Source organism: Echinops telfairi, unplaced genomic scaffold (assembly GCF_000313985.2).
Source record: "Echinops telfairi isolate 266 unplaced genomic scaffold, ASM31398v2 ScPeMD7_443;HRSCAF=831, whole genome shotgun sequence".
Classification (NCBI taxonomy): domain Eukaryota; kingdom Metazoa; phylum Chordata; class Mammalia; order Afrosoricida; family Tenrecidae; genus Echinops; species Echinops telfairi.
This window is the reverse complement of record NW_022104341.1, coordinates 31,990,470-32,009,772: the sequence shown is the minus strand read 5'-3', so window position 1 is coordinate 32,009,772 and position 19,303 is coordinate 31,990,470.

Below are 19,303 nucleotides of genomic sequence, written 5' to 3'. Positions count from 1 at the left end.
CTCCAGGCTCTCCTGTTCTTGAAGATAAAAGCAGTCTGTCTTTGTGCTAGTTAGAAAACGTATGTGAAAGTACTAGCATTCAGCTTCCAGTGATAACCTTGTTAGTGTCTATATAACTGCATGTAACCACTCAGCATGACATCCTTTTCCATTTCTCTTTATGAATAATTTTGTTATACCTCATCCATTTTCTAGTGCTCTTTATTACAGCATGCTACTACATTTATTAGAGTTCCCATCAGAGAATTCTTCTTCTTGTTATCCTTAATAGTGCCATGCCATGTACTGCCCTCTCTTGACTGTAAACCTGGCACTGTTCGAAGTACATTTATTAGTTTATAACCCTTACATTTTAAATTCTTGCCAAGAACTTCCTAGGTGGAGGATAAGTTTGCAATAAATATTCACACACATGTACAGACACCCCCTACTCCCCTTGCACCACACCACCACCATTGCTGCTGTTAGAATTGTGATATAAAGAGAAAACTCCTGGGTTAGACTAACTTCTTCATTTGGACCTCTTATGGCCGGGCATTTCAGCAGGCTCGAAGAAGCAGGTGGTTTTCTTTGATTCTAGAGCATATCCTTGGATGGGGCATGGAGCTCTGGGCTGAACGGAGGGCTCTGCTGGGTTAAGTGCAGCAGCACTGGTGTCCTCGCCTTTGGCTTTTGCTGTGTGAACCACCTCATTCTGACCACAGGCAGAGACAAGCTGAGAGTTTGTCACAGCTTTGGTTTTTCCAAAATCAAATCCAAAACCCTTCAGAGGTTGGCAAGGTTAGATATTATCTGCTTGACATGGGCTAATTGCCTCATTCTGGTTCTCAGTCAGATCACCTTTGAAATATAATCATCAATATGCAAGAGATAACAGGAAACTACAGGGCACCTTGTCCCTTTGTTGTTTTATTACCTGTTCTTGTAAAACATGTAAGAAAAATAAGCCTTACTCCTTTTCCCTCCTAAAGGACAGAATAATCCACTTTGTTTCCCTTCCACTCTTCAGAGTGCAGGGGTGAACGTTTAGAAAGGGACAAGAGCATTGCTCGTGGGATTAAGAAGAGGAGTGTGGGCCCAGAGGCACACGTGGATAGACAACATGTTGCTGTTAACCGCTGTGGAACCAGCTCCAATTCACAGGGACCCACAACTCATGGCACAACACAACAGGATCAACTACTTACGACTGACAGGACTTTTGTTGGGGGCTTTTGGAGGAAGCCAGGCCTTTCTGCCTAGTATGTTTTAGTCCAGAAGCTCCATCATAAGATGCGAGTGAACACACATGAGGTGTATGTCCCAGGATCAAAGTCTCCTGTAAGGAAAGTAATGATTCTATCACAGGACTAGCAGTGCCCCGGGAAGAGACCGCTAGTACCATACCAAAAAAAAAAAATCTTTGAGCAATGAAATCTTCCAAGTGTACATTTAAACAGATAACCAAACAAACCATTGTCATCAAGTTGATGCTGATTGATGGTGACCGTATGCAAGATTCCCAATACTGTGAATCTTGGCACGATCAGACAGTTATGTCTCTCTTCTGCAGAGTGGATGGCAGGTTTGAACCACCGACCTCATGGCTAGCAGCCAAACACTTATTCCACAGTTCACTAACATATAATCATAAAAATTATGAACAAGTTTACCATTTCTGCTTCAAGTGAATCTACTCTTTGTCTAACCAATAAAACACAATGTAACAGGAATCTGGACAGGTAGAGATGAGAAGTCTCTTAAAAATTTTGGGAGCTCACAAAACACTCATTAGGCAATGGCTATCAAAACAGTCAGTGTCCTAATGGATATCGGAAGGAAGCGATTGCCAATAATGGGACTAGGCCACCAGGGGGACTAACTCCGTTGTGCTTCACCCATAATTAGGTTCCACTCTGATTCCCAGAGATGTGTGTTCTCTACCACCAAGTCCAGGAACTGCTCTACGTATTATTGAGAACTGTCCGTGCACTGACACGTGGGCATGGCTCTCTGTCTTCCTGCCTTTTCCCATCTTCTTTGAGCTCCCAGCTACCACCCTGTTAGGTCTTGGAAATCCCTTCCAGTGATTAGAGTGTTGAGAAAGGGTCATTTCCTTGGCCTCTGTTTTTCCCCGAAGATACCCTTACCTGCCTTCCCAGAGAGAGTCCCTGGGTGGTGAAAAAGATTACTGTGCTCAGGTGCTAATGGAAAGGTACCTCAGAAGAAAAGCCTGGTGAGCTGCTTCTAAAAGCCATCCATTGAGAACCCCTGGAGCACAAGCCTATTCTGACACGCATGGGGCTACCCTGAATCAGGAGTGACTATCAAGGCACTGGTCACTGGTTTGATTTTTGCCTTCCCAGAAGGATATTTTAATATGACTTTAAGAGCGACAAATCTGGAGTCGACCAACTTTAATTCCAACGCAGCTCTTCCAGTCACTAGTGCGGGCACTCTGCGTGCATCACTTAAAACGCTGTACCCTTGGTGTTTATAGAATGAAGCGCTTAAGGGCACTCTTCCATAGGGTGGTTTTGAGGAGTAAATGGAATATATATTTTTAAAGCTCTTCTATCATTTTCACTTGTAATTATGAGCTGTTATTTTTCATTCCTCAGTTTTGTTTTGCTGCCTATCCCCCCACCCCCACTGTGTTAGTACTATCCAGATTATATATGCTGTGTGCTTTATACAGTATTTGTGCCTACTAATCCTACTGGCTCAGTGATTACACACTGGGCTGATAACCACAGGTCAGCAGTTCAAAACCACAGCAGCTCTGCAAGAGAAAGTTGAGATTTTCCATTCCTATAAGCAGCGAGAGTCTCAGGAACCCACGGGGCAGTTCCACCCTCTCTTATAGGGTCACTGAATCCAATCAAAATTAACCAGTGTCAGAATAAACCAGTGAGTTTGGTTTTTCAGTCACTGTTACTTCTACTTCAAAATCACAATCAAAGATGGCAGATTTAAAAGAAACTATCCAGAAGGAGGAGCCTGAACTTCAATGTAACTCAGGGGTCCTTTTGTTAAGTGCCATTGAGTTGACTCACACCCATAGCAGCCCTATGCACATGGAACAAAAGACGGCAGGTCCTGTGCCATTCTCACAATTGTTCCTGTGCCTGAGCCCATTGATACAGCCACTCTATCAGTCTGTCCATCTCATCAAGGGCCTTCCTCTCTTTGGCTATCCCGCCTCTTTACCAAACATGAAGTGCTTCTCAGACTTGTCTCTCTTGACAATATGGCCAAAATATGTAAGATGAAGTCTTGCTATCCTTGCCCTAAAGAATACTCTGGCCTGACCTCTTCCAATACAGGTTGGTTTGTCCTTTCAGCAGTTCGTGGTATTTCTTTATCCCTCTCCAATACCACAGTTCAAAGGCATTGCTTCTTTTACGGTTTTTCTTATTCAGTGTCCAACTTTCACCTGCATGTGATGCAACGAAGGATACCATGGCTTGGGTCAGGCGCATCTTAGTCCTTGAAGTAACATCTTGTTCTTCTTGCTCTTCAACACTCTAAAGAGGTCTTATGCTGCAGATTGAGCTATTGCAATACATCTTGTTCTGTTGGCTGTTGCTTCAGTGAGCATTGAGGGTGGATCTAAGCAAGACAAAATCCAAGAGAACTTCAACCTTTTCTTCATTGATCACAATCTTACTTTCTGGGTCCAGCTGTGAGGATTTGGGTCGTCCTTACATTGAAGTGTAATTCATATTGAAGGCTGCAATCTAGTGACTCAGTGAGCAATTTTTATACTCATATACAATGATGTGTCATAATTATGGCTTTTAAAACAGTTTTTGTTCCCTCATTAAAGACCAACAACACTTTACACCCCTTGCCCCGCCCCCACTAGTCTGCTTCCTGACATTGAGTTCTCTTTGAGTGCAGGGGTCAGTACGAATGCGTGATGTGTTCCATTCCCAGCAAACTAGAGACCGTTTCTTAAGTGTCTCAGTAAGAGACACTGCCTGTTGTATGCATCCATTCAAAAGGTTATCCTGAATATGCTCCACCTAATCTCTGCCATTTTAAAGCTATGCATCCTAGAGTGTGCTCAAGGACGCTCACACAGACTTAAGAGATTGTCCCAAAGGAAAGTCTAATGTTGGCATTTGGACTCCAAGTCAAAGAATCAGCTCGTGAACCTTGGTGTGAGGAGTCTTCCCTGTTACTGCTGTTGTTATTAGGTGCCTTTCAGTCAGTTCCAACTCATAGTTCTACCTGCCCCAGCCTCACAGTTGTTGTTATGTGTGAGGCCATGGTTGCAACTACTGTGAGCCTTCCAAAGACAGAGCTATACGCTTGAAAAGAAAAGTCAAGGGAAATGGGCCCCAGACAAAGACACATTAGCTGCAAAATTAAGAAAGGTACTTAAAATGCATATATATATTATTCCCAATTACAACTCGTGACTACTTTATGTGTTGCAGAGGGAAACTGATTTTTAAGGCGGCTGTAAACTTCTGGAAGAAATTTGCCAAGCTTTTTTTCCAAAGTGCATTTGAGTAGATTTGACTCGCCAACCTTTCAATTCACTACCAAATATGTAGATTTTTGCACCGCTGCCCAACTCCTAAGAAAGGTATTAGAGGGAGGAAATCTAGGAACATGGGAGACCTTTTAGAATGTTTCTGATGCTGGTGAGAAGGGCTGGCAGAAGCAGAAGAGGGCGTATGCCAGTGGGTGAAAATACTGGTCTTAGGAAAGAAGAACGACAGGAAGATCAGATGCTGGGTTACCCTGAGGATCAAGAGCCAAGCACATCGCATTAGTGATTCAGCAAGGAGTAATGCATTTGACTTTATTTTTCATGTATTTTATTCTATATAAAGGCTCAAAATGGTGACAAATCGGAAGGAGTAAGCAGTCCATATTTAAGCCTGAAGCAAATCTCAGCAACGTACCAAAATTCAGAATTGTTCACCATAGATTGAAAATGAAATTGAGTGCTTTTTGATTACAATTGATTCATACATAATGCTAATTTTGCAGTACACTCACAAAATGCTCCCAGATGCACATGAATTTCTGCTTGGATACACACAAGATGCCCTTTGACACTCAAAAGATGTGTTCCATCTGGGGCCGTCTACTGGCAGCCTTTGGTTGGGAGCTAGGTACTCTTACTGTCTTACTTTCTGAGTCGGCCTCCAATCAGAAGACGGAGGACGAGTTCTTGCTCTGCTTGGCTCCTATTTCACCTCATTATTCTCTTGGAAGTGTTTTTAATCTAATAAACTGGTTTTCTTCCCCTTGATATAGCAACATGTGGATCCCCCTGGTATACTTGTGGATCCCATGTGGAAACCAGTGGAAGGTTTTTCCTGAATCATCATTTATCCTGATCCCTATCACTCACGTTTGCCTTACCCAGGGGCAAATCTGAGTTCCAAGAAAAACTAAGTGCAGATGGTAGGTTAAGTCAAATGGTAGCTTAAGTATGTATCCTCTATTAAGAAAGAATGTTTATCTCCACTTCTTGAGCCAACTAAGGAACCATTTATGAAATTTTATGGTTAGATAAAAATCTGAATTCCTGTGATGCAAAAGCTTTCCTGTAACTATTGGCATGTGCCACTGATGGGAGTTAATTATTAGAATAGGGCTATGAAGATGGTTTCCTATACTCCTCACTTCTATGTTTAGATATTTTTTGTGTTACTCAGATTCTTAACTTCTACCACTAGAACCAGACCAAGTCACCACCACGTACCTTTTTCATATGGGAATTTACTTGTTCCTTGGCTCACTCACCAAGAACCTTCAATGTCAAATACTAATTATTATAATACCATAGTCACTAGGTAAGTGCTATTCATTTTTATCTTTTTATGTTTTGTTTTTGTTTTTCCAAGGGTTTTGAAAAAGTCTCGGTATTTTCTCAAAGCCTGATTTATTACATTTGGAATATTTTCTTCATATTTTACTGTCATTCCATTTATTAACAGCCATCTAATTCTTAGATACTGTTCTTTATATGCATAAGTAACAAAATCATTGAAAAATCTAATCTTTTATTACAATGGATGTTTTAGCACCATTTCCCTTAGCCCTTAGCATGCTGGGAATTGCATCCCACCAAAGCAATGTAAGAATTGAAAGTAAATGGAGTTCTTACAACTCCAGTTTGCGTTTGGGGCTTTTCTTTAAAGCCCTGGTGAAGATTATACTCTCTGAGCACCCAGAAATCAACAGGAAGCCATGAATACAAGAGAAAGATTCATGAATCTTGGGAATGGCCAATAGCTGGTCAGCAATGGTGTCTTGCAAGCCATGTATAGCTGTATTATTCATATGAAGTTTGCATGATTCCAGAGTCATGTTGACAAAAATGGAATAAGTCAACTTTTCTTCATAGATTTCTTGTTATGAAAGTCTTTTTATGTTACCTGAATCAAATAAAATAATCCAAACAGAAACAAGTTGTTTGTTTAATGGTCTGTGAAACTAGGACCCATGATTGCACTTGTAATTTCTGGCACTAAGGCTATCAAACATTTAATAAAATCATCAAATTGCTAACATTTCTTATCTTGCTTCTATGCCCTGTTATGGCTCAGTGATTAGATTTCAATAATGTGATCAATAGTGTGATGCGGAGATGGTGCCTTTCTTTCCAGAGATGTATTACACAGAGAAATGCAAGGGACCCCTTTCTTCTGCTACTGTGGAAAATGGGCGGATGCCATGGCCATCCTTTCTGACCCACCTTAGTCTGCACAACAGACTCTTCCGCCTGTGCCTCCAGTGCAGACCAAATCCTTATGACTGTTCTTTCCTATCCAGTAAGAAAACTAAAACAAATGAACAACAAAACACCCATATGAACAAATTACTGAAACATTATATAACCTCATTTTCGATTAATAGATTACCTTCATTTAAATATACACACAAAATAAAAATGTATCAGGATGATATATCAATGAAAGGCCTTTCATTGTGATTGGGTCCACAACCAATGCTTATGGAAGCAACAATAAGGAGACCCAATGCCGTGATGCACTGGGTCAATATGCTTCACAAGACCTCTTCGGAACTGGAAATACAGTGAGCCCAGGACAGATGAACCCCCCAGGACCAGTGGAGAGAGTGGCGATAGCAGGAGGGTGAAGGGAAGGTGAGGGAGAAAGGGGGGACAGAGGACAAGGTCTACATATGGCCTCCTCCCTGGGGGACGGACAGCAGAGAAGTGGGTGAGGGAGACGTCAGATGGGGTAAGATATGATAAAATAATCATAATTTACAAATTATCAAGGGTTCAGGGGGCAGGCTCAAGTGGAAAGCAGGTGTTGTGAGAATGATGAAGTCAACATATGTACAAATGTGCTGGACACAAATGATGTATGTATGGATTGTGATGAGCTGTATGAGCCCCTAATAAAATGATTATCTCAAAAAAAGAAAAAGAAAAGAGAGGTTGTTACTTTGAGGATGAAGGTACGCCTGACCCAAAATAGTATTTTCAGTTGCCTCATCTTCATGTGAAAATTGGACCTTGAATAAGGAATACTTGAGAATGGATGCTTTTGAATGGTCATGCTTGTGAAGCATATTGAAATGTCCAGGGACTGCCAAAAGAGCAAACGAATCTGTCTTAAAGAAGTCTGGTCAGAGTGCTCCTTTGAGGCAAGGATGTCAAGACTTGGCCTTACAGACTTTGGACATGTTGTCAGGAGAGCCACGTCCCTGGAGAAGGGCATCCTGCTTGGTTAAAGTGGAGGGGCGGTAAAGAAGCGGAAGGCACTGGACAAAGTGGACTGACACAGCGATTGCAACAATGGTCTCAACAATTGCGAGAATTGTGTCAATGGCACAGGATTGGACACTGGTTCATTCTGTTGTCCATAGGGTCCCTGTGGGTTGGAACCATCTCAATGGCATCTAACAACAACAATCAATGATCTCAAGGCATATTTTCCACATCAGGTTTATTTTTATGATTAAACAATTCAAACCCATAGCTATAAGGCAATTCTGAGTCATGGTGGCTTAACTTATGACAGAGTAGAACTACTCCATAGGATTTTCTTGTCTGGAATCTTCACAAAAATGCTTTGCCAATGGATTCTTCTGTGGAGCAACTGGCTGCGTCTGAACCATCAACCTTCAGGTTAGCAGCTAATAGTTAGCAGCTTACATCACTAAGGCGCCTAGCCATAATGATTATAGGCTACTTAACCCTATGCTAACATAAATATTACAATTTTAATTTGCTGTATTTGGGGTCACCATGAGCTAGAGCGCAAGTTGGCAAGTGGTAACACCAATCTCTTCAGAAGCGGTTAGTCAGACCTTCTCCCAGAGAGCAACCAGATGGACTCCGACCACTAACATATGGGCTAACAGCCAATGACAAATTTCGAGCATCACAGGAAGTGGATAATAACTCCACATTTCTAATAGTTTCCTTGATATTTTAATTCATTCCAGAAGATGTATTGTAAAATTTAACTCAGTATTTTTTGTTTAGCTCATAGCAAGAGCTCACTCTGTCAATAGAAGTGTCACATTGCTCTTTTTCCATAGTTGCCTGTGTTTACATTAGTTTTATTTTTCAATCAGTGATGTTTCTCCTTTTTCAGTTTTATTAGCATATAATTCACATACCATGCATTACAGTGGTTTAAATGTATTAATTAAAATGTGAAATCATCACTGCAATCTATTTTAGAACATTTTCTCCTTCTTGCTCATTTTTATTAGCTCCCCACTTCCCCTCAACCTCGCCTGCCCTAATCGTAAAACCCACTAATTTAGTTACTGTCTCCGGAGATGTGTCTACCTGGAATGTCATAGAACGTAAAACATACAGTCCACTTCCCAACAATAACGTGAAAACAAAATGAAGCATAGGATTTGATATCAATCTGAAAGAAAGTAGAAAATAATGAAAATGGGAATACATTTAAAATGTCATAAAAGAGAACAAACGAGGATGTGCTAAATGGTCACCTAACTACGTCAGCTTTAGTTCACTTTACCAGGCCCTCTGTCTGACAGCAAGACTGCTCCCATCCCTGATCAGCACTCGGAGAAGATCCTCCAGACTTCAGCCACGTGGGGATGCCGCCAACGGGCTTCAAGCTTTCACTGCCATCATATTTTCTGTAACCCAGGTGCTCAGCATTTCCTTACAATCCTTCAACCGCACAGGTTTGTGATGACTTGCAATTTCACAGCTTTGGGTGTGTTTCTTCCCTGTGAATGCAGCTGACTCATTTACATGGCTGCTTGTTGTAATCCTTTAATACTCCTGATGCTATTTCTTTTGAAAGCCAGGCATCATCTAATTTCTTCACCACACTTTGCTGTAGCACCCAGATCTTCAGTGATTTCTTAATGAGGGCAAGTCTGTAGTAGGGCCATGTCATAAGAACTAATTGTTCTTAGATTAGGAATTATGATTAAGTTTTAGCTTAGAATTTCATATGTGTATAGTTTATGTATGTCCCTGGTCTACTTTAGAGATCTTATAATTTAATTGAAGGAACATTATAAATCATCCACATTGGGCATATGGTAATTCTACTGATTATTTCTATACCATTAATTTAGCCAATGGTATAGATTTTTAAATACTACTAAGAAAACTAAATTATACATATAAAGGGCGTATTTTTACACCAAAATACTTGGATTCAACTTATAAAGACTAAAAACTGAAGTGCCTTGACACTATGCAACAAATGGGTTGGGGCTAGACAAAACTTTCAATCACACTCATTTACTAAAGTAGTACTACACCTGCTGGATTAAGACATCATAATAAAGCAAAGAGAGTATAAAAATATCAAATATATGGTAGTCATAGGTTGGCTTTTAAATTTGGACCAATGACTGACAATTCCCTAAGCTTAGGACAGTAAGCATCTGCTTCTTCCCTAAGTTCAAGGAGCATTTCAGCCCTTTAATCTGCTACAGATGTGTTTAAGGTAAAATCTGACTCACTTAATGGCATTTCTAATTTAATCCTTTTGCTATGACTTATGAAGGGAGTTTTACACCTTGAAAGAATAAAGTCTGAAGTCCCAGCTGTCTTCAGCACATTGTCTGGATTGCCAAGAGATGGTTAGATAATCAGTCAAAAATGCCTGATTAGGAAAATAATACAGAGCATATTCTCCTAGGGAGAATCTATACAAGCATTGTTAGATGTCTTTTCTCAATGGTAGGTTGGATTGCCCACCAATGGAAGTGAAATCACCTTCTCTCATTCCAAGATTACTTCCACCCTCTGTCTTTGAATATCATTGGCATCTTTGTTGATTTAGTGTGAGTGTGGAATAAAGATTTACAGCAGGAGTTAATTCGTCTTCTCTTCCCCAGAACTTGAGAAACTGACTCAGCTGATGTGATGCCTCTTCTAATAAAGTGGTGTTAGAGATGTACTAATAAGGGTGTGGGATATGGATTATATGATTTGGCAGGCACCCCACCTCATTGCTTGGGAGACAGGAATAGAAGGTTACATTACCTGAGAATAGAAGCCTGTGTTTGTCATAGAGTTTATCCTTATAGTAGTGGTGTCATAATGTACTTGTCCTTTTGTGATTGGCTAACTTCACTCAGCACAATGGTTTCCAGGTTTATCTGTGATGCTTTGAGGTTTCATCACTGCTTTTTTTAGGATTGCATAGTATTCCATTTTGTTTATGTGCCAGAATTTTCTTTATCCATTGTTCTACTGTTGGTCTACTTCTAGCTTCTTGTTATTGTGAACTGTGCTGCAATTAGCATCTGTCCATGTCATGTTTAATACTTCTTTGGAGCATATATCCCCCAGAGGTATCACTGGGTCATATGGGATTTCTATTCCCAGTTGTTTTATTTAATTATGTTCTATTCCTATATTGCTCTCCACAGTGGTTGTGCATGTTCACAAGCCCACAAAGAGTATGCACCCTCTCCAGAATTTTATATTTTCAGGGGGTTTAAAAATTGGGTTTTCATCATGAATGTAAGGTCAGATCTCATAGTTCTTTTGACTTACAGCTCCCGGATGGCTTCTGATCCTGCACATTTTGTCACGTGTTTGTTAGCCACCTGAATGCTGTTTTTGGTGAACTGTCTATTTATGTCCTTTTCCAACTTTTAAAATTGGATTATCTTTTTCTTCTTCTTCTTCTTATTGAGGTGATGTAGAATTCTACAGATTTTAGAATCTAGTCCCTTGGGCCATTGCTAAATATTTTTCCCCTATCCATGAGCTTTCCATTTTATTCTTGATGATGTCTTTCAATGCGCAGTAACATAGAAAGGCATCGAAAAAGAGGAAGGCCTTCAACAAGGGAGCTTGACTCAGTGGCTACAACAGGTTCAACTGTAAAAGTCGAGCGTGAGGTTAAGACAAGACCAGGTACTGTTCACTTCAGTGAATCAAAAGGGACACGGCAGTGCCTAGTAACATGCATTGACTTTGGTAGAAAGGCAAGACCATCTGCTGTGTAATTATTTGAAACCTAGGAAATCCATTGTAGGGTCACTATTAGTCAGAATCAGCTTGATGGCAGTGGTTTGGAAAATAAGCGTATGCTTGTGTTACTTCATGTACGTGAGATCATTACAGTGTTTTCTCCTTTACTACTGATATTTTTCTCAGTATTCAAGGTCCCTCACGACGTGGCACACATCAGGGCTTCATTTCTCTTAAAACTGAGTAACATTCCATTGTATGGAATTTCTTATTCATTCGTCTGTTGATGGACATCTTAGTTCTTTCGATATATTGATTGTTGTGAAAACTATTGCAATAAAATTTGATGACCAGGTTTGTGTTTGCATTCTATCATTCATTTATTCTTGGTATATACCTAGGTTTGGGCTGTATGGTAGTTTTATCTTTCACTTATTGATTGACTTCCAAACCTTTTTCACATTGGCTATACCATTTTGGGCAATGATTTTAATGTGGATAATGTAGACAAAGAAGCAGATATCCTTTCACACCTCAATTATAATTTTGTACAGTGGATCATTGTTTCCACTATTACCCTCAATACTGAACCTGAAGTTTTATCTTATATGTTTTCCAATTAAAAGAATTATTTTATTCAAATAAAATTCACATATCATACATTTCCACGGTTGCTTTTAAAAAGAGTTGTATGCACCCCATCACAGCCAGTCTAGTGTTCCTTCCTGCTTGCCTCCAGCATTCATCGTTTACTCCCCCATTCCCCTCACACTCCCTCTTTCCTTAGTTTACATAGTCCTCCGAGATGACCTAAGAACACATAGTGATGATGACAGCTATACCACCAGCTAGACTTATCATCTGAGCTACAAATCCATAGATGGGAAAACTACTTACTCAACATCTTCATATGAATATCCTACTTTTGCACAACTTGAATTCCATCTTTGAGCAACAGTTCTATTCGCTACACTTTATGAAGGTAAGAACTCTTTACGCCCCCTTCTTCTTTCCTTCTACACTCATGTCAGTAGGCTTTTCAAAATCTACCTACCTCCTTGCAGCTTTCTCTTTCCAAAAAGCCCTGGAGGCACAGTGGCGAAGTACTCAACTACTAACCCAACGTCGGTGACTGGGAACCAACCAGGCTGCCAGAGAAAGGTGTGGCCGGCTGTTTCCGTATAAATCCCTGCCTTGGGAACTCAATGGGGCATTTCAACTCGGTCCTGTAGTTACTGTGACTCAGAACTGACTCGATGGCACATAGCAATAAGAAAATCTCTCTAAATTTCAACCACTGCCCATATCTTATCTCATACGTTCGTTATTTCTATCCTAATTGATGGAAATTTACCAGTTAATGTCTTCTGCAGTAAATCCTCATTGTGTTAGGCTGGGTTGTCTAGACACTCTAAACAAGTGACACTCATCTATGTACAAGAAAGAACTTTATATAAGGAAATAATTTCATATAAAGGAGACATCCCAGCCTAATCCAACTGAAGTCCATAGTCCAATGAGAGCCAGGGCCCTCTGCAGACGCACGTAGTTGCAGGTTAACAAGGCAGAAAGGTGACAAAGAATGCAGGAAGATCACAAGCCGGTGGGAGCAGAATCCTGTAGATCCAGTATCTGTGGCAACATGGAAGGGTACCAACAGCGGCTCTCAGGGTTAGGAGGCCCACATGGGGCCACCCCTGAAGTACACTGAGCCCCAGAAATCAGGAAGGTGAGGTGTCAGAGGGAAAGAGAGAGACAGTCTCAGTTTCTCCCTTATAGAAAGGCCAACCTCCACGCCCCCCCCCCCCCACCAGGGGACATCATCAGCTGTGACCTGATAGACAAGTTGCATTCCATCCCACATTTCCATATATATTCACATTGACATAAAATTTAAATGCCACACAGATACTATTGTTGGATTGATCTTCTTAAAGGCAAAAAGCATCCTACTTTTGAAAATAAACTATATACTAATATTTTCTCTTTGAAGATTAAAAATGAAAACTAAGTTACTTTCTCAAGAACACAAGGGCCTTGCAAACTCTAGCTGGTGCTCTCCTCTCCTGCTTCACTGTATTCTTTTTTTTTTTAATCATTTGATTGGGGCTCATACAACTCTTATCACAATCCACACATACATCAATTGTGTAAAGCACACTTATACATTCATTGCTCTCATCATTCTCAAAACTTGCTTTCTGCTTGGGTTCCTGGAATCAGCTCCTCATTTTCTTTTTTCCCTCCCCCCTCCCTCCCCCCTCCCCCTTCCCTCATGTACCCTTGATAATTTATAAATTATTATTTTATCTTATCTTACACTGCCCGGCGTCTCCCTTCACCCACTTTCCTGTTGCCCATCCCCCAGGGAGGAGGTTATATGTGATCCTTGTGATCGGTTCCCTTTTTACCCCCCTTCCCTCCCAGTATTGCCACTCTCACCGCTGGTCCTGAGGGGTTCATCTGTCCTGAATTCCCTGTATTTCCAGTTCCCATATGTACCGCTGTGCATCCTCTGGTCTAACCAGGTTTGCAAGGTAGAATTGGGATCATGATAGTGGGGGGGAGGAAGCATTTAAGAACTAGAGGAAGGTTGTGAGTTTGATTATTGCTACATTGAACCTTGCGTGACTCATCTCCTCCCCACTACCCATCTGCAAGGGATGTCCAGTTGTCTACAGATGGGCATTGGGTTCCCATCATGTTCTCCCCTCATTCACGATGATATGATTCCCCGCCCCCCCCCTTACCGGCTTTGGTGCTTGAAATGTGGTCCCCTTGGCCCTTCATGATCACACATGTTGGTGCGCTGCTTCCATGTGGGCTTTGTTGCTTCTGGGCTCAATGGCTGCTTGTTTACTTTCAAGCCTTTAAGACCCCAGATGCTGTATCTCTCAATAGCCGGGCACCATCAGCCTTCTTCACCACACTTACTTATGCGCACATTCATCTTCAGTGTTTATGTGGGGAAGGTGTTCACACAATGATGGCTTTTGTTCTTTGGTGTCAGCTACCTGATCCCTTCAACACCTCATGATCACACAGAATTGTGTGCTTCTTCTCCGTGGGCTTTGTTGCTTCCGAGCTAGATGGCTGCTTGTTTGCCCTCAATCCTTTAAGACCCCAGATGCTATATCTTTTGATAGCTAGGCATGTGCTCTGGTTAGCCCCAAGGATTTACAGTTGCTGATGCAGCATGGCTTTCCATAAATTCATTCATAGTAGGCTCTTTTCTCTCCCTGAAACACGTTCTGTCTTCAACCTATACTAATCTAAGAAACTCTTACTCACTAGAGGACCTACATTTTTTATCCCTAAAATACTCACTTTTAAGGAGCAAAGGGTGACAAAAAGACAGGAAAGTAAGAAAAGACCAAAGTGTATGTTAGGGGAGACTCTGAACCACACTCTTAAAAGTAGAGTAGCTAATGTAAATCTGAGACACAATGAAAAGAGCTGAATAAAAAATTTCAAAGGGCACCTCAAGTAAGCAAAATAAATTATAATGAAATCTTCAAAGACCTAGAGATATAAAACCAATACAGGACATATTCAGAATATCTAAAGCTGAAAGAACTAAAAAAAATGTCAAGCCTTAAGCTAAAATATTGATGGATCCTATGGGCAAAATATTGACTAAAGCAGGGAGAATCAAGACAAGTTGGCAGGAATACAGTGTTACTGTACCCCTAAAATTGATCCACATTCAACCATTCCATATAATAGTATATGACCAAGACCTATGTACTGAAGGAATAAGTCTAGCCTTCCCTGAAGTCATTCGCCAAAAACAAAGCTTCAGGAATTGAAGAAATACCCATTGAGATAGCAGTTTTGACAAACTGCTAAAACACTGGAAGCACTCATACGTCTATGCCATGCCATGTGGAAGACAGCTATCTGGCAACCAACTGAAGAGATGTATATCTGTGCTCATTCCAAAGAAAGGCTACCCAACAGAAGGTGGAAATTGTTGAACAATATTATTAATAGCATATGAAAATAAAAATTTGCTGAAGCTAATTCAACAATGGTTGCAGCAATACATCCATAGGGAGCTGCCAGAAATTTAAGCCGGATTCAGATGAGGATGTGGAATGAGGAATATCATTGCTGATGATATCAGATGAATGTACTTCTTTCAATACAAATTTGTTGATTCTTCTGGTAGTCCACAGTACTTTTAATAGTCTTTGCTAACACAATAATTCAAATGCACTGGTTTTTTCTTCAGCCTCCTTACTCATTTTCCAACATTTACATATACCATGTTCTTGACGTCATCTCACATCTTATCGGAGCTCTGTCACTAGTGTTTAGTGTTAAATCTGTGCTTGAAATATTCTCTACATTCAAATGTGATATCTTCAAGGTTTTACTTTTGTTCTTATGGACTTGAATAATCTTCTTCAGCTTCAAGCTTAAGCTTCATATGCACAATTGGTGGTGTGCTCCACAATCAGTTGGTCTAGCCAGCTTTTCCTTTTTTTGGCTCATGATCCTGAACTTCTTCATGGTATCTTCCCACAGTTGTAGTCACTTTGATTCCTGCTTATTCTATCTGGTGAGGTGCACATATACAGTTTCTGTTTCTGTTGATGACGAAAATATAGATCTTCAATGTATCTACTTCAAGGTAGATCTTTAAATGCACTTTTCAGACTGAAGAAGTTAGTAGAATGCTCCAATTTCTCCAATCACTAGCTTTTGTGGTTGGTGAGTAAACTAGAATAAGAATTTTATTAACTAGAGTTTCTTGTAGTTTCTTAGATACAATCCTAACACACAATACTGTATTTCAAGATAGATCTTTAAGATGTTGCTGGTCTTCTAAAATTCTCTGATGTGATCTCAAGCTTAGATTATATCACCAAGGTAACATTTTTCAACTACTGATCCTTCTAATAATTATCAATGCATCTTGATCACATGTTTGATCAATTTCAGACTGAAGAAGCTAGTAGAATTCTTCAATTTCTTCATTATTAGCTTTGGTGATTGGTGTGCGATTTTGTATAATAGCTGTATGAACTCTACTTTCCTCAGGCAGGAAGATATTATCTGATCACAGTTTGCATTGTACTTCAAGGTAGATAGTGAAATGCTCTTTTAATACTGAAGATGTTGATAGAATTCTTAAATTTCTTCATCACTAGCTATAGTGAATGGTGTGAACACTGGAATAAAAATTTAATTAACTAGATTTTCTTGTCATTGTTTAGATATTATCCTAACAGACAATATTGTCCTTCAAGACAGATCTTAAACACACAACTCTCAAGTTAGCACAGTAGGACAAACTAAGAGATAAGCTGAAATCTTTAATAACTAATACCTACTAAATAATAAGGACTTACTAGCTATTTGAAAATGTGTGTGATTTTGAGCATTTAAAATTAATGATCATCATCCTTGTTGGATCAAGAATCTCTATGATTCCTATACATTTTCTTTGAGGAATTAAAGCTCAACAGAATATATTTTATTTTTAACCTTTATATCAATGTTCTACTTTAGCCATCCTAAATCACACATCCACGGGCCTGCTGATGATTACTCTTCTGCCACATTCTTTTTGGCGAGTTGTAAATGAATTGTGTTCTTAAATCTTCATAACACCATCAAGTAGATTTTAGTATTCTTCAGATTTTATAGATGAGGAAACTGAGATTCAGAAACTCTAAACAACCTATTATACTGAATAAAGAATAAACTAAGAATTTGAACCCAGAGATCTTCTTGAAAGGTCCCGAGCCTAACCTCCTTTGTCATTAGAATTCATTCAGGATACTGTGGTGAAAAAGAAGGCTCAAGGTTCAACCAACCCCTAACCGCTTCTGCCAGTGGAGCTATAGTGTATTAGAATAGGAGATACTTCAATATTATACAAAAATTGTGAAAGAGTGGACAAAGGCCATATGTTAAATGTGAACTGAGTGTGAATGTGTTCAGTGTTCAGGCCCAAATATGAGTTTTGAAGAAGTTATCAACCACAGCTTGCACTGGCACAGGAAGTATGAAGATAAAATGAAACCACAATAATCACTGTGGAACCGTCCGATGGGGAAACACGTGAGAGTTATTTCCTCCCCGTGCTTCGTGTCCATTCTCAAAGCACGCTGGCATGCTCAAGTTAAAGTGTCCTTACGGTAGTCAGAAACAATAGAGTAGGGTGAAGGGAAGTACCACAAAAACATCAAATTGTAATTTATTTGTTATCAATGTATTTAAAACAAAATGTCTATCAGATTAACTCTAGTTACCAAACCAGAACATGATGAATGAGATTTAAGCAATCGGGTTTGAAATAGGATTGGATTTGGGTTTGGTGGACTTGACTTGCATGTAAAAAATGGATCAAATTGGTTGATTGGGAAGGAAGTTGATAGGGAGGTGGACCTACCTTTCTCTATTCCTGATGCTTTTTAGCATGTTTTAACCACTTATGACAAAAGAAAGATACTCACATCTGATAAATGTTATCTTTGGGTTCATGGGAGTCTGTGCCATGGAGTCAGACTTTTGCTCCAGTGTAGGTTAAGTTTCTTATAGCCCTGCAAACCTTGGCGAGCTGATTAGCCTTTTTGAAGTTCTGCCTTCTCTTTTTAAAATGTGAATAAAAATACTTTACCTTTCAAAATTATTATAAGGATCAAAAGAGATAATGAAAAGCCTAGGATTTAGAAGGTAATCCATAAATTTCCACCCTTCCCTCCCCACAAATGAATATCATCTATGATAAGATTTGCACACACAAACATTTCATTGGGAATAAAAGGAAATGACATTCAAATATGGAAAATGTAAGCATTTTTCTCTGACTCCATGTTTTCCCTTATGTCTTTCTAAAGCAATCTTTAGAGAAGAGAATTTTTTCAAATGGTCATAGAGCTCAAAGGGCAAATTTTAAGATCAAATACTCAAGGAACTTATAGAAAAGGTAATTTGTCTACACTTGTTTTAGGCTGAGTTCTCTAGAGAAGCAAATGCACTTGCATGTGTATGTATACAGAAAGGAATTTATATTAAGAAATCACTCACAGAGTTGTATGAGAAGGTAAGTCCAGTCTGATTTGAATCTATGGGTCATATGATAAGCTGGAGGCCTCTCCTGACCTATGATGCTTCAGGGGCCTATGTACCCTGAAGCAGGAAAATGAAGCAGGAAGGCCACAGGCTGGTGGTTGCAGAGACCAGTAAACCTCAAATCCACCAAATGAATCTAAAGTCTTAAGTCCTATGATTGACAGGCGATATGCCAAGAGGTCACCAAACCAGTTGCAGAATCCAGATCTAGCATAAGGAAGCTAACTTCCCACAATTTTAAGCTACACTACAAGTATACCACCACCCCACGGACACAATGAAATCTCCATTTAGTTCTATCAAGGTTGTGACCAGATTAAAGAGATAATACTCCTCCCTCAATTGATTAAGGAAGACCAAAGAAGAGTCGATGCATTTGAATTGTGGTGCTAAGGAAGAATATTAAAACTATCTTGGACTGCTAGTAGGACAAACCAACCTGTCTTGGAAGAAGTACAGCCAGAGTGCTCCTTAGAGTCAAGGATGTTGACATTTCATCTTACAAGCCTTGGATATGTTGTCAGGAGAGACCAGTCCATGGGGAAGGACATCATGTTCAGTAAAGTAGGGGACCATGAATGGGAAGAAGGCCCTCAAGGAGATGGATGGGCACTGTGGCTGCCACCAAGGGCCCACGCGTAGGAACAATTGTGAGGATGGCACAGCAACAGGCAGTGGTTTGTTCTGTTGTAAATAAAGTTGTTATGGGTCGGAACCTAGCAGCAAACAAGAATTTCACCCTATTCTTCCAACAGCTGCTTGGGTCTTGAAATGACAATCCAATCATGGATTGAACACATGGTGTTA